The sequence below is a fragment of the Phymastichus coffea genome, unplaced genomic scaffold (assembly GCF_024137745.1).
Source record: "Phymastichus coffea isolate CEN01 unplaced genomic scaffold, Cenicafe_Pcof_1.1 PCOF00024, whole genome shotgun sequence".
In the NCBI taxonomy this organism is placed as follows: Eukaryota; Metazoa; Arthropoda; class Insecta; order Hymenoptera; family Eulophidae; genus Phymastichus; species Phymastichus coffea.
In genome coordinates, this window is record NW_026706835.1 from 1,394,398 (window position 1) to 1,410,104 (window position 15,707).

General features: G+C 46.9%; 1 protein-coding gene across 3 annotated transcripts in view; it reads left to right on the plus strand.

The window, feature by feature from the left end:
* Window positions 1-15,707, plus strand: part of LOC131675495 (kinesin-related protein 4) — a 596,376-nt gene that overhangs the window by 379,172 nt on the left and 201,497 nt on the right. The gene's annotated exons all lie outside the window — the stretch shown is intronic.

Sequence of the window (15,707 nt, forward strand, 5' to 3'; positions counted from 1 at the left end):
GTCCTCTTTCCAATGATGCTGGTTAAAATTGTCGCTAAAAAACTTTTACGGTCCAAAAATCAAAAATAAATAAAAAAAACATGATTTTCTGATTTAATTTTTTTTTTAAATCGACTTTTCGTTCCCTAAGCATTTTTTTTAATGCCTAAAACCCTTATAGATCGCGGCCTCGAGGTTTTAACTACAAGTTACTATGGTTCTCCGGATATGAAAATTTTTCGTATAAACAAAATGGCGGCCGAAGTGAAAATATTTATCTAAAACTTTACAAATTTTTTTCTCGAATACTATAGATTTTCATGAAAATTTTTAAAGAACAAAAATGTCTTAGAATTAGTTATAAAATACTCTCAAATTTTTTCAGAATCATCCGAGAAAATTTTGGGATTTCGGAAAAGTCTCTGAATTGAAAATTTAAAAATTATGTCGGAAAATTTTGAAATAATTTGAGAGCGTTCTTTGTTTGTTTTTAAGACATTTCTATTCTCAGAAAAATGTTCCTAAAGAGTATACTTTTCGAGAAAAAAAATGTTAAAGTTTGCTAAACAAATATTTTGTTTACCAAAAACCATGCACTTTACGAAAGTTTTTCTGAGAATAGAGATGTCTTAAAAACAAACAAAGAACGCTCTCAAATTATTTCAAAATTTTCCGACATAATTTTTAAATTTTCAATTCAGAGACTTTTCCGAAATCCCAAAATTTTCTCGGATGATTCTGAAAAAATTTGAGAGTATTTTATAACTAATTCTAAGACATTTTTGTTCTTTAAAAATTTTCATGAAAATCTATAGTATTCGAGAAAAAAATTTGTAAAGTTTTAGATAAATATTTTCACTTCGGCCGCCATTTTGTTTATACGAAAAATTTTCATATCCGGAGAACCATAGTAACTTGTAGTTAAAACCTCGAGGCCGCGATCTATAAGGGTTTTAGGCATTAAAAAAAATGCTTAGGGAACGAAAAGTCGATTTAAAAAAAAAATTAAATCAGAAAATCATGTTTTTCTTATTTATTTTTGATTTTTGGACCGTAAAAGTTTTTCAGCGACAATTTTAACCAGCATCATTGGAAAGAGGACACTCGAAAACATAAGAAACAATGGTTCCTGAATTTTTTCCACGAGAATTCATGACATGAGAATAGTTCAAACTCAGGTCTCGAAAAACCGTCCTGTGAGCGTTAATGGGATAAAATGTTCTAACTTATGTGCACATTGCCACGATGATACTACATATTCTAACTTAGATGCGAATAACCAATCGATTGCGCCCGACGATGACAATGTGTCGGAAGAAGAGTTAATGCATGACGATAACGAATTTGACGAACTACAGGTGGATAATGTCCATTTAAATATTGAGGCAGAAATCGTGCCGTCTGCTAAGAAAAGAAGATTTACTTAATACTTATAAGATTGGCAAATTGTAACTTCTACTCGTAACACTCACGAAATAGTTTATTGTATGCGCTCAACTATAGAAAAAAATGTATCCATTTTCTATAAATATTTTTTAGCAAACTGTAAAATAATAAAGAAAAATTCTATATGTACTGCTGTAAAAAAAATGTTTATACGTTTTACTGTTTTTTTCTTTTTGAATAAAAGCTATGTTTTTAATTATAAATGTACTCACACAATAATGTTTTGTATTTCTCAAACATTACAATAATAGAGAAACCTATTTGTATATTATACGAACATCACGAATTTAATACTTCCTAGTAAAACAACATTACTTCTCATACTGCACGCTATGCATATTTAATTGTATCGATTACCCACACATGAAATAACGTAAAAAAAGCATAAGTAATACAAAAACAAATATTGATTGAAAAGAAAACGACGCGACGCGTGTAGTGCCGGGCCGCGCGCTTGTATTACTATATACTGCTGCCTCTCCTATCCTCCTCTTCCCCCCACTACACGACCACAAACGCGCGAGCGTCGGTTCAGAGTTGTCTTTGAGCGCGTTTTTCTCTACTTTAACATCTTCTGCATGGAAAATGAAAATATACATTTTGTTGCGTGGATTACGAACTTTTCAAATCCGTTTTTAAAATTGAAATTGGACCACCTCAAGAGCAAGCAGCGATTTACAATTAAGGGCATAAAAAAAATTATAATTGCAATAACTCGGTACCTAATCATCCTATACCGTCAATCTTTCGCATGCATAAACTAGACATCAAATACTACATTTCTGCCAAAGCTGAGCTCTCCAACTTAAAAAATGGCGGTTTTATGAATTTTTTAAAATGTGCTCTATTTTCCGGATTTTCCGAAGTTTTCTCAGCTTCTAATTATCCGATTGATTCGTTCGAAAAAGCATTTTATTCGTTATATTATTAGCTACAATTTGTCTATTGACAGTATTAAGCTAGCCTAATTACTTTTTCAGTTATGAGTAAAAAACCGAAAAAAGTGCCATTTTGTTGTTAAAAATGTTAATAAAAAAAAAGCTGATGAGCTTTGGTTGTCCAAAACATATACCTAATGAAGTCTGAGATGGCCTGCTCATGATGGTACAGTGGGCTTGCAACTAGGATTAATGTCACGAAATCGTTCTTTTGATGCTCTGTTGCTTGGCCTATATAAAGAGTCTATTGGCAACCTTTAAGTGGAATTACCTCATTGGCGAGAGCGAAGTATAAGACTCTCGCAATCTTTATATAAAAAGAATAGTAGTAGGAGGTGTTTTGAAAAATACGAGGGTCATTTGACAAGTACCTAGTCTACAAATGAAAACACGAAAATTTTGCAAAAAATAAAATTTATTTTTCAATGTAGTTTCCTTTTAGTTGAATACACTTGGTCCGGCGGTGTTCCAATTTTGTTAACCCCGTTGAAAAAAATGTTTTCTCTTGGCTTCGGTGGTGGCGATTACTTCGTTGTTGGAATGGAATCTCTTCCCGGCGAGTGAATTTTTTAGGTTCGGAAACAAAAAAAAGTCGCACGGAGCTAAATCTGGAGAATACGGGGATGGGGCAGCAATTCATAGTGTAATTCGATCAATTTATCCGTGGTAACTGGTGTGAGTCGCTGCATTATCGTGATGGAAAAGTACTTTCTTTTTAGACAAATGGGGCCGTTTTTCTTTTAATACGGCGTCAAATCGGCTCAATAATCTGACGTAGTACTGTTCTATGACCGTTATGCTCTTCTCCAGGTATGGCGTGGATCATCCAAAACCGACGTACGACCATGTTGAAACTCGTTATACCAATTTTTATCGGTCGCCCTTGAAGGAGAAGCATTCCCAAACACTGCATCTCAGCTTTCTTTAATTTCACTGCGCGATTTTCCTTCCAAAGAAAAGATCGAATCATCGAGCGATATTTTTCTTTTTCCATTTTAAAAAATCCAACGGACACACTTGCTTTCACACGCTCTAAAAAATAAACTATAACTCCGATTTTACCAAGTCGGGACGCATGACCACCCGTTTGTAATTTACTCGCAAACTGAATATTTTCTACATAATATTTTTCAATGCACGCTTGAAACGTTCACAAATAGAAGCTTAAAAATTGCTATAAGTCGAATACAAGTTTATCTTGTACTTTGTCATAAGATTTTGAAAAGTCTTATTGTAGAATTCTTTACCGCAATCAACTTGAAGATTTATCGTTTGTAACGGGGAATCTCAGTCATCCTTCTGCGGATGGCTCGCGACTGCCCTCACAAATTATTTATTCGGGGATTCGGGAAACAAGAGTCGTTCCCACGGCCGAATAGCGCGTCGAGCACACGCGCTAACCGTAAGCGGATTGTCACGCGGGATCAGGAGTGACTGTCAAGAGAATAAACGAGACCAATTTTGAAGCAACAGTAGTCTTTAATAATAGCGGCGACAAAATGATAATTAATTAAACTCAGTTGCGGAACGGATCAATCAAAACAAAAGAAATTTAAATGGAGTACAAGCTAATCAAAAAAAAGGAAAGAAAAAAAGAGAAAAAAAAAATAGAAATATAAAACAAGGGAAAATTACAAAATAAAGGAAAATTACAAAATAAAGGAAAATTACAAAATAAATGAAAACTACAAAACTAAGGAAAAATTACAAATGTTATAATAAATGCGCTCGCATACAAATCAATCGACAACCGCCCGATCAAAACAAAGCGCGACCTTGCAATCGGCAGGGCTACCGAACTGCGAGGTGTTTATTCGACGCCTCGGACAGAGAGAGAGAGAGAGAGAGAGAGAGAGAGAGAGAGAGAGAGAGAGAGAGAGAGAGAGAGAGAGAGAGAGAGAGAGAGAGAGAAAACCACGCCGACCTTTCCTCGTGTCGATTTCGTGTGCTTTTCGGCGACCTTTATCCTTGTTGACGGCGAAACGTTCTGGAAAGAAAAACAAAGGCGGATGGCTAGATACTGGTCCTCTTCTACTCCTCAATTCTCCTCCCGATTAAGGCTTGGCGATGTTGTTGTTGTTATTGTTATTATCATTGTTGTTGATGGTATCGTTGTTATTGATATTATCGTTATTATTTATGTTGTCGTTGTTATTCCTGTTGTTGTAACTGTTGTTGACGTTGGTGTGTTGGTGTGTTGGTGTATTGGTGTGTTTCCCAGGCTCGGCGAGGAACTCTCACTCACCCTAACTCACTCGCTCTCACCATCCGGGCGCCGTACGCGAGCTGGGAGGATGCCAGATCAAGTTGAAACAAAATCAAATAATATCAAATGATCATAATGGTCCGGGGAACAGAAAATGAGCGGGCGGAAATCGAAAATCAATATAGAATCATATCCTGAACCGTCATCAGAGAAACCCTCAACCTCAAAGGGAGATAGTACAAGAAAGAGATCGGCTTAAAACAAACAAAGAAAAAGAAAAAGAAAGAAACGAACTATGTAAAACCAAACATGACTTACTTCGTCGCTTCCCCGTCTTACCGATCTTCCTGACGGGGTGGAGGCTGTGAGAGCTCGCTTGCCTCAGCGACGAGACGCAGCCGGTCCCCGATCGACAGTCCGGTAAGATATGCCAGGGCGGTCGACCGAGGAGAGGGCGGCGACGGCGCCGACGGGTCCGGTGGCACCAAAGATGGTACGGTTAGCGATGCCACCGTCGGCATGGCTGCCGAGGGCATCGGCAACGGCGCTACCGACGTCGCCGATGGTGGTGGCGACGTGCTCGTCGACGCCGGTGTCGACAACGTCGAAGGGATGGTTCCCGCCATCCTGGTGGCGTAGTGCTCCAGCGCTTGGTATCGTGGAGGGATCTGACATAGCGTTCGGCCTGGTCCGGTCCCGGCCTGTCGGCCTGGTGCCGGTTCGGCCTTCGCTTCTGCTGCGGTTTCCGGCTAAAGCTCCGGACGCTGGGTGGCGGGTTCTTGCATCGACGCGGGAAGGGGTGTCTCCGACGCGCCCGAGTTGGCGGCGAGAAGGGCCCTCTTCTTGGTCGGGACGCGCTTGGCTCCAGCCCGTGTCCTTCGGCGGCGGCGGTCATCTGGATATATCTTCCAGAAGACTCCGTCATCGTCGATGAACGGGCGCCACAAACGCGTTTGGCCCAACGCCTCCTCTCCGACTACAGGCTCACCACCAGCCACTTCCGGCCTCGGGGGCGAGACCATTCTAGGGCTCTCTACCTCCACGGGGCCAGATTTATCCGGGTTCACCCCTTCGAGGAGAACCGGCTCTGCCCTCGAGGTCTGGGCTTGCCCAACCTCTCCGGACGCGCCTTGGTTCGTCTCACGTCGACTCATCGCCTCCATCCTCGCAGTCAAAGTTTCCTGCGAGCACGGGCTATCGCCGACGTAGCGAAACTCTACGTCCGTGGAGAAGTTGGAAAGCCGCCTAGCCTTCTTTTTCCTCGAGAGTTCGGGGACGTCCTTATCTTGGGACCCCTGGGGGGGGGGGGGGGCGACCACCGGGCCGCATCGGCGGGAGCACCCTACGCGGCCTTTCCTCCGGCTCAGCCAACGCCGGGAGGAACTGCACCTCGAGGGGAATTTTTACTTCCCGCCTCGGGGCACGCGGTGAGACCAGACGTTCCCCCCGGACCGTCGACGGGGGGCTATGGTCCCCCCCTTTCGCCACTTCAAACCGCAAACCCGGGATGCCCGGTTCTATGCAGGTTGGTAAGTCCCGGGTGCGGGCGGTTTGGAGGCTCATGACTCCCCCAGCGTAGTCGCGCCCGATCCGAGCGCGGACCCGTGGTCCGCGAGATGCCAGGTTGGCCAGCGCCTACTGGAGCGGAAGCGCCTGACGGGCCGGGCCGGTGTTGAGGTGGTTGTCCCACTCGGCCCGGCCTGGACTGGGGACCGACTCCAGGCGGGGGCCTCCTTCTCCCGCTGCTCCCGAGCCTGCCGTTCCAGGTGCTGCGGAAGTGGGACAGCGGTCGGCGGCGCCAAGGGCGCGCCACCCCTGACCTCGCCCGTCACATCCGCGGCCGACCCGAGAGTAGAGCCGGGATCCCCATCAGGGCTTTGCCCATTAGGCCCGGGGTGGGCTCCTGCATCTTAGGAGGGTTCGTGATTGGTAGGTCCGTAGCGGCATGGCTGCCAGCCGCGGTTACCCCCGAGCTTTCCAGAGGCTCTGCGGGAGCCATCATATCCCGCCCCTGATCCGGGCCCACCAGCGCTCGAAGGTGGCCAATCTCTTCCTCCAAAGTCATGTCGGGAGCTTCCTGCAAACAGACAAAGACGAAGTTAAGTTCCCACACCGTACTCCTTTGGAAACTGGGTTAGTAGAACTGGAGTAATTTCCCACTGGTTTAATGTAGGGGTTGACACACATAAGACCTGTCAAGACTTCTCGGGCAAAGGGGAAGGTGTGGAAGTACGTGCCGTGATTTGCAAGAGTTCCCTAACTCGTGCCTCCCCTCCCTCTTACGTTCTAATGCTCTCTTCGCGGCGGGACATATCGCTTTAACTCCTTCACGTGTACGCGTTTCACCTGCTTCTTGCTATCCGTCGTCAGAATATACAACTCCGGGGACAGCACCTCTAGCACTTTATACGGCTCGATGTACAAGGGATCTAACTTCGCGCTCCTGCCTTTCGGCGCGTTAGAGAAGGTGTGCGACCTTCGCCACACCATATCGCCCTCTCAGATTGGGCAAGCCGACGGCTGCGGTCATAGTGCCTCTTTTGTTTGTTCTGTGCCTGCTCAATATGCCTGAGCACGAGGCTCCGCAGCGCGTTCAGGCGCTTCATCCGGTCAGCCTATTCCTCGGGAGAAAGACGCACAAACGGTCCTTTTTTCTCCACCTCGCTACGTAAGCTTTTGGCTGGGCGTGGTTCTCTTCCGAAGTTCAGAAACGCGGGCGATACCCTCGTAGTCAACTGTACAGCCGTGTTCATCGCGTGCCGAAACTCGTGCTGGTGCTTGTCCCAGTCGCGATGATCATGATCTATGAAGATCGAGATCATGGTCTTCAGCGTCTTGATCGCTCGCTCGCAAAAATCGGCCTGTTGGTGGTAGGGTAGGCAAGGCACATGTTCAATCCCGTACTCCTTGAGGATACCCCTGAATTCGGCCCCACAGTAGTTCTTGCCACTGTCGCTAACTAAGTAATCGGGAATTTCCCATCTGAAAAGGATTAGTTCCTCAAGGGCATTCCCCAAGGTCTTTCCGGTAGCGACTGTAAGTGGTTTGAACTCCACCCATTTGGTGAACAGGTCTTGAAATACCACTAGGTATTTATACCGGTTCTTACTGCGGGATAGTTCGATTACGTCCGTGGCAATGACTGCCCACGGACGATCGACCACCCGCTTGCTCATCAAACCCTTCGGTACATCCTGTTCACCCTTGTAACGCTGGCATAGTTGGCATGACTGCACAAACTTCTGCACATCGTACAACATACCCGGCCAGAAGTACTCGCAAGCGATGGGGTCATACGTCTTCTCGCGCCCAAGATGTCCCGCAGACGGCTCGCAATGAGCATCTCGCTTGACACGTGATCGACGCTCCTCCGATACGACGAGCCGCCAGCACTGCTCCTTATGGGTTACTGGGTCCGGGAGTTCATTGGTACCATATTTGTACAGAATTCCATCCTCGATTTTCCAGTGCTGGAACTTCTATGGTTTTGACTCCACGTCTCTTAATCGTTAAAGGTACCATGAATCGGCGATGTTTTCGAACACTGCGATGTCCTCCTGGACCCCCGTCCCACGAGATAACGCGTCTGGGACATGGTGGAATACCCCTTTGCGATACATCAGCTCGAAATCCCATTGCTGTAGCTCAAGGATCCAGCGGGCCAACCGCCCCGAAGGATCTTTCTTATTTTTCAACCAAGTCCGAGCCGTATGATCGGTGACTGCAGTAAAATGCGCGCCCTCGATGTATGGTCTGAACTTGTGAATGCCGAACAGCAAGGCGAGACATTCGAGCTCTGATACGGTGTAGTTCCTCTCGTGTTCGTTCAGTGTGCGGCTCGCGTAACACACCGGGTGGTCGTACCCCTCGTCGTCCTTCTGCATCAGACAAGCTCCGAGCGCGTAGGACGACGCGTCGCAGTGCACGTAGAACATCCGGATGAAATCCGGACGTACTAGCACTGAGGCTTCGGTCAACGCTTGTTTTAGCGAATCGAACGCTTGTTGTTGTTCGAAGCCCCAGCGCCAGACCTGGTTCTTGCGCAACAGATTCGTTAGGGGTACCTTTAGATACGACTCGTGCTCAATAAACCTGGAGTACCACCCGCACATTTCCAGGAACCGATGCAACTGCTTGATGTTCCGCGGGGCTGGAAAGTCCAGAACGGGCCCCACGCGATCGGGGTCTGGCCGTAGCCCGTTCTCGTCGAGGAGGTACCTCAAAAATGTCACACTAGAGCAGCCGAACTCACTCTTCTCGACGTTGATTTCCAGTCTTGCCTGGACCATGTGCCTTAACGCCTTCTCGAGCCACACCAAGTGGTCCTCGAACGTTTCCGTGACTATAATCACGTCATCAAGGTATTTGAACACGTGCGGCTCGAAATCTCGTCCAAACAGTGCATCCATCAAGCGCATGAAGGTTGCAGGGGTATTGACCAACCCGAAGATCATCCGGTTATATTCCCAAAGACCGCAGCCCGGTGCTCCAAAAGCTATGTATTTCTTACTATCTTCTTGCAAGGGCACTTGAATAGAAGCACTCTTTAGGTCAATTTTGGAAATGTACCGGGACCCCCGCAACCGATCGAGTACCACGTCTACCCCCGGCATCGGATAAGCGTCAATACGAGTGGTTTTGTTCACCGGTCGCAGGTCGATGCACAGGCGATAGCTTCCGTCTTGCTTTTTAACGACCACCGGTGCACTACACGACTCGCTCTGGGACGGGTGGATCAAGCTCTTTTTGTGCCAATCCGCGATCTCCCAGCGGATGAACTTAGTGACCGGCGGGGAGTACCTGCGCATGGGTGTCTTGATCGGCCTCGCACCTTGTACGTCGATGACGTGTTCGATCAAGTCCGTCTGCGCAGGTGACTCCTTCGGCACTACCCGCCATACCAGCGCCTTAATTTGTAGTCGTTGGGGTTCCCGTAGTGTCGAAAGCCCTCCCACCTCCGCTGCCAAACTCAGGTTCCTTGGTCGGTCGGGAAAGTATATGCGGTTTCCCACTCTCTGCGCAAAGTGGTACCACATCTCTCGGCCCTCGACACTCCATGTGTTCTCCTTGGCATCCAACCGAAATCCGAACGCACGGATAAAATTCTGTCCCAGAAACATATCGTACTGCAAATCCTGCTCGCACGCATATGCCTCAATTGACCGGACCACCGTGTCGATCTCGATCATCAGCCGCAGCTTCCCCAGCATGCTGACTGATGTGCCCGAGAAACCATTCACCGCGCCAGGGGTTCTCTGCACTCGAGCTTGAAAGTCTTGCGTGATCCGGTGGCCCACAACCGATACTTGGGCCCCTTTATCGAACAGAGTGCTGTACGGTTTGTCGCCAATGAGCAATATAAGCAGTGGACGGTTTTCCACGATGGCGTCTAGCACAGGGTTCTCACAGTCAGATGCAGCCGAACAGTCAGTCGTGACCTCCACGACCACCGCCCCCACCGGAACCGACTAAGTTTCCAGTTCCTTCGTCGCGTTCCTACCAACTGGAGCGGATGCTGCATCAGGTGACAACCCAGAGGAGTTCGATTGCTCATCGGTGTCAACCGGCGTCTCAGACGAGGGGACAACCCGCCGCGATGGCTCGCCGGTGGGCGCTGCCACCCTTGGCCGGCACCACCCGCCCTCCTGTCCATCATGCAAGTTCTGGTGTCCCTCTTCGTCTGTTACTTGCCAACGGCTCTCAAGACGTTCCTTGAGCTCTACCCAATATTCCTCGTTCATCCCCGTCTCCTCCCCCTCCTGAACTCGTATTTTTAGATTGAGTTCGTCGTGCCTGAGTTCTGCAGCCCACTGCGAGTCATTGCCGAGAGCGTTGGACCACCACTCCCCGCAGACCGGTTTTCCGCCAACCTTCGTATTGGCTTGAAAATTACGCAGGTATGGAACGTACAGTTCGGTGCCTGACAGTTCTGGCACGACTCCCTTGGCCGACTCAGAGGGCAACCCGGGGCGTAGTGTCCTGGTTGGTGGCATCGGAAGCAAATTGGGCTTCCTTGTACTTGGTCAGTCTGGCCTCGGCCGGAAGTTGGGCACTCAGAGATATGATGGCCTTCTCCGTTGCAGCCATAACATCTCCCCTGAAAGTCGGCCCGACTCTGCCCGGTCCTTAAGTTTTGCCGGCGCCTCACAGCCTGCGTTAGCGCCTGCAATGATGGGGCGGTCCGCGGATTGTCACCTGTGTCCCCGGTGTTCCTCTGGGCCTGTGAGTTGGCGCTTTGTCGCAGTATGGGCGGCATTGAACTGCTCGCCGCACACTGCCCCCCCGATTCACTATTAGATGAACGTTCGGTTGTAACAACGCCGGAAGCTTTCCCCTTCTTTTTCTTCTTCTTGGCCTTAGACTTATTTGCCGCGGACACCTTTACTGGGGCGGCCACGGCATTGGCTTCTACGTGTGCCCTTTTACCTTTCCCCCGATAGGCGGTGTCTTTAGGTTGTCCTTAGCGGAAAAAGGGTGCCATCTTTTCTCGCATTCCCGATGTTTCTCTAATCTCTCGCCGTAATACTCCAGGTCGCGTGGAATATGGACGGACTTCTCCCTAATGTACCTTCCGTATTCAGGGTTGAGGCCCGCTTTGGCCAACCGGACCTGTTTCCTCTCCGGGAGGGGGGGGGGGGGCTCATCCTTCTGACGACGCTCCCGAACGCGGTCAGGTAGTCCCTAATGGACTCGTCCTAAGCCTGCGTTCGGCGAGCCACACGTCATACAATTCCTCCCTCGATAAAGCTCGGCAGTAATGCCAGCGTAAACTGTCTGCAAAATCCCGGAACGTCCGCCACGTTCCGAGTTTGTTGGCCAGCCATACCTCCGCGCGGTCCAAGAAAATCATGCCCAGAGCCGGCAACATCTCGCGGTCCGGGAGTCTGTACATCCGCACGCAGCGCTCAAGTTTCTCCAGGAAACGTTCCGCGACTGAGCCCAACGCATCGTTGAATTTGAGGTTCCATGTGCGGAATGCAGTCACCGCGTCTGCCCGTTTCCCGTTCAAGCGTCTCCTGGAGGTGCCCCGCATGAAGTCGCAGGAGCTCGACCTGGCCTGACCACCCCGACGAGACCGGCATCGGCGGCGCGAACGCGGCTCCTCAGGGCTGCTTGTGGAGCTCCACGCACTCTCCTCCTCCGACTCCGAGAAGCTCACTCGCGTTTTCCGCCGCCTTCTGCCAAGTCGTCTCCCACGGCGTAATTGCGTTCGATCCAGTTCGTTAGACGATTTTGGCAACGACGCCGGAAAGTCGTGGGTCGGTGTCAGCCTGGGTCGACGTTCCCCTCCACTCGTGCCCGAGGCAGCTATCATTCGTTCGAGTCGGTCTGCAAGGCCACCAGAGCTCAAACGTCCGGGGAATCATCCCCGGGTCTCCCCCTGCTCCGCAGCAGTCACTGCATGCGTCGGTAGAGCCCGAGAAACCGGCAAATTAGTCGGAGCCTGGAGCGGTGGGTCCCCACGCGATGTTGGGATCTGACCCCCCGCGCCAAACCCAAATGCCTGCAGAACCAGGACTAACTGATCCAGGACCGCCGGATCGATCTGGGCGAGACTCGGGAGCAAGATAGGGTTTGACGGTGCAGGGGCTGGCGGTGCAGGGTCTGAGGGTACCGCTTTCGACACCGTCGCCGCTCCCAACCCGCCCTTCTCGCCCACGTCCATCAAACCCACCTGCGGAGCCGCTGAACCCAATACGGAGATTTCTTGTCTCCCATCACCTTCGGTATCCGACGAACCACTCGCACCCCCTGCTCTGATCAAGGTACGGTTAGCAAGATCGAATGGCTCCGCCGAACCTGCCGGAGGGGGGGGGGGGGAGTGTTGGACCTTCTTTCGTCTAGATGGGTGAAGGAGGGAAGTGTCCCCTGCTCCCGACGGATGAACATTCGCCTCCCGGGACAGGGCCTGTTCTAGCAACGTAGCCAGGATCTGATCGACCCCCGAGTCACGGTCTCCAGTCTGACCAGGTTCCGTCCAGATAGGAAGTCCTCTGGACGCACATAAATGACTACAGATTTCATAATTGATGATTTCAATTTTACTGGAAGAAGATCATTTTATAATGTTTAGAATGTATTTCAAAATTTATTCCTAAAAAAACCATGGACAAAATGGCGAAACGTAGGATTCGAGTGAAGTTTTCAAGTTATTAATTTTAATTTTTTGGATATTCCTTATAATATTGAAGATCATTATTGAATATAGTTACAACGTGCTGGCTTATGCAGGTCTTCCACTACTCTTCGATGTTCCCTATATCTCTTGCTTTTTTTCAATTTTAAAATCTCTCCTCTCTGTTCTTCCACTTCAACTTTTAAGTTATTGACGTTTCTTTGAAGATTACTTATTATGCTCATAAATGCAGTAACATCGATGTGAGAAGTTGTAATAGCATCGGCGTGCAATGCCGATAACTTCACCACTATTACCAATTATTTATAAAGGGGGAAGGTAAGGGAGGCGGTGTATCGCTCCAAGCAAAGCAGGAAGGAGAACAGCGGGCAAAATAACTACACACACACTCAATTTCGTTGATAAACCGTTTATTATAAACGCACTACCTCGAGTGCCGACGAGAGTACAAACCACTTATTACTAATAACACGCAAACTTATTCTAAACGAGATGACCGGCACGTTAGCGCCATGTCACCTCGTTAACCGGCTCAAACGACAACTTATACTAAACACTACCGAAAATTACGCTGGCTCGGGGAAGCCTGGCGTAGCAACGCGAACCGTGAAAATCGCCGAGGAAAAGGAGAGATATAAAGAGAGAGAGGAATAGATGACCCGACCAATTTCGGCGGACGTCGCTGTCGCTGGCAGTCTCGAAGGTGTCCCACCGGAGGCTTGGCAGGAAGACCCTTGGCTGCTGTGCAGCCGGTGATTTGGCAGAAGAACCTGTCGGGTACCGTCCTGATGGTTGCTTCTTGCAGGAAAACCTCCTGACTGCTGCGTCGCTGGCAAAGAGAATCCGTCCGGCTAATATGGCGAGAACTGCCGACTACTTGCCAAACAAAGGGGGCAGGCTTCGCAGCGATGGTCTCCAACTAATGCGGCCGATTACTCTCGCGTGCGTGCACGTCACTGTCGCGAGTGAATGAGAGCCGGCAACTCACGCCTTCTCCCACCACTCGCCTTCTAATCGGCGGCACGCGGCAATGCCGGTCGCGACAAGTGCCGCGCGCCAAGCCCAACCACTAGACTATAGCTTCTCTCTCTCTCTCTCTCTCTCTCTCTCTCTCTCTCTCGCACTCTCAATATTCGATCGCGTCGTCGCGTCCCTGGCTTCGTCCTCCGCTTTCGTGCGTTGCTGAAAATAAAAAGGGCAGGCTTTCAGGCACGTGATAATAACGTGCGTTTGATGCCGGCCGTGTGCCTTCGCCCGAGAGAGAGAATACAAGCATACACGGTGTAGGCTATGACCAGCCTACACCGTCACAAAGTTTTATGTAACACTCGCAAATTCATTGCATATTTTTCATCTTTTTGATCAGCTAGATTACAAATTCTCTTATGATCACAGTTGAACTGTCCGTTTTGTTGATTTTACAACTACACTCAGAAAAGATTTTTTCACTTTATCTAATTTACGTACAAAGACATCGACATTCATGATGATACGAATGGTCAATAGACTTATACTTTTTTTATATTTCGAAAAAAAAATTGGACATCTTGTTGTTGTTTCATAAAAATCTTCAAATCGTTAATATTCTTCTGTAGTTAAGTGATTTTATTCTGGAAAGAAAAAATTTCAGTATCAATCAATTGTGATACAAATCTAAGTTTACTGCATTATTGGCTTCATGAATATAAACAACATTATAAATTCTCTTTTTATTTGCATCATCTTCTGTCATTTTATAACCAAATCCTGGAGTTTTATTTCGTGAGCCAACATCCTTTTTCTTACTACTTTTTAACTTGCGTCCAAACCCGTCAACACTCATCATGATACTGATAGTCTTTTCAGAGATTAAACCTTAATATTTGTATATCCTGCTTCATGTAATTCTTCAATTATTGAATGAATTTTATTGACATGGCTGAAATAGCCCGCTCTTTGTTCAGCTACAAGCCATCGTAATCGATCGACAAGTTCATTTGCATCATTCTACTACGCATAGTTAAATGTTGTCCCTCTTCTTGCTACTTTATAGCTCGCTAAGAAACCATTTCCATCAATAGATTTTCGTTTTTTAGACGTATTCAAAGATAAATTTGGACCAATGAAATTTCTGAATTTTCTGATGTGATTATTATGATACTCTACAGTTGTTTCCTTATGAGCATTAGTATTTTAGAGAATTTTCATATAATTTTCTCTATCCTGAGCACTATTTAGTTTTATAACAGGCTCTTTGTGGAAAAGTAGTTTCATTAGACAGAGTCTTGTGGTATGCTTCATTATTCACCTTCAGCTGTTTTTTTTCTACTAAAGGGGTGTATTTCCAATCATATATCATCATTTTCAGAAAAACGAACACCAAAAGTTTTGTTCAGATTATTTTTCTCTTTCTTCTTATATAACAGACAAATTTAATGAGTTACATGAGACATTAACATTTTTATACTTGAAAGATTTTTTGTAAATATTATAGTTTTCAAGTAAAATACACCTAATGTTTTCTCTACCAATCTCACGAAGGTACAAAAAAAACATCTTTAGCCATTCATATTATACAAATGTTGCCCAATTCTCACCACGGGGAGATAGACGTTATCGAGAATTTCTTTTCTTTTTGTTTTTTTTAATAATTTTTGTTTGTTTTTTTTTTTAATTTTTTAAATTTTTTGTTAATTTTTTTTCAATTTTTCCATGTATTTATTTATTTTTCATTGATTTTTCTATGACACATATCTCATAAGTTATTCAAGAGACAAATGACTTTTGTTGATACATTGAAGACAAAAATATAAATTGCAATCTTTACAACATTTATTACTCCTAACTGCATATTTCCCTTCACTACAATTTTTTTTCAATGGATAAGTTTTTAGTGTATGATGTTGCTTTTTTTTGCAGATATTGTCGACTAATCTCCAGAGCAAAATCTTTCGTATCAACTTTTCGATCACTTTTGTTACATATGTTATATAACACTGTAGCGTTCGTTATGGACGACTGT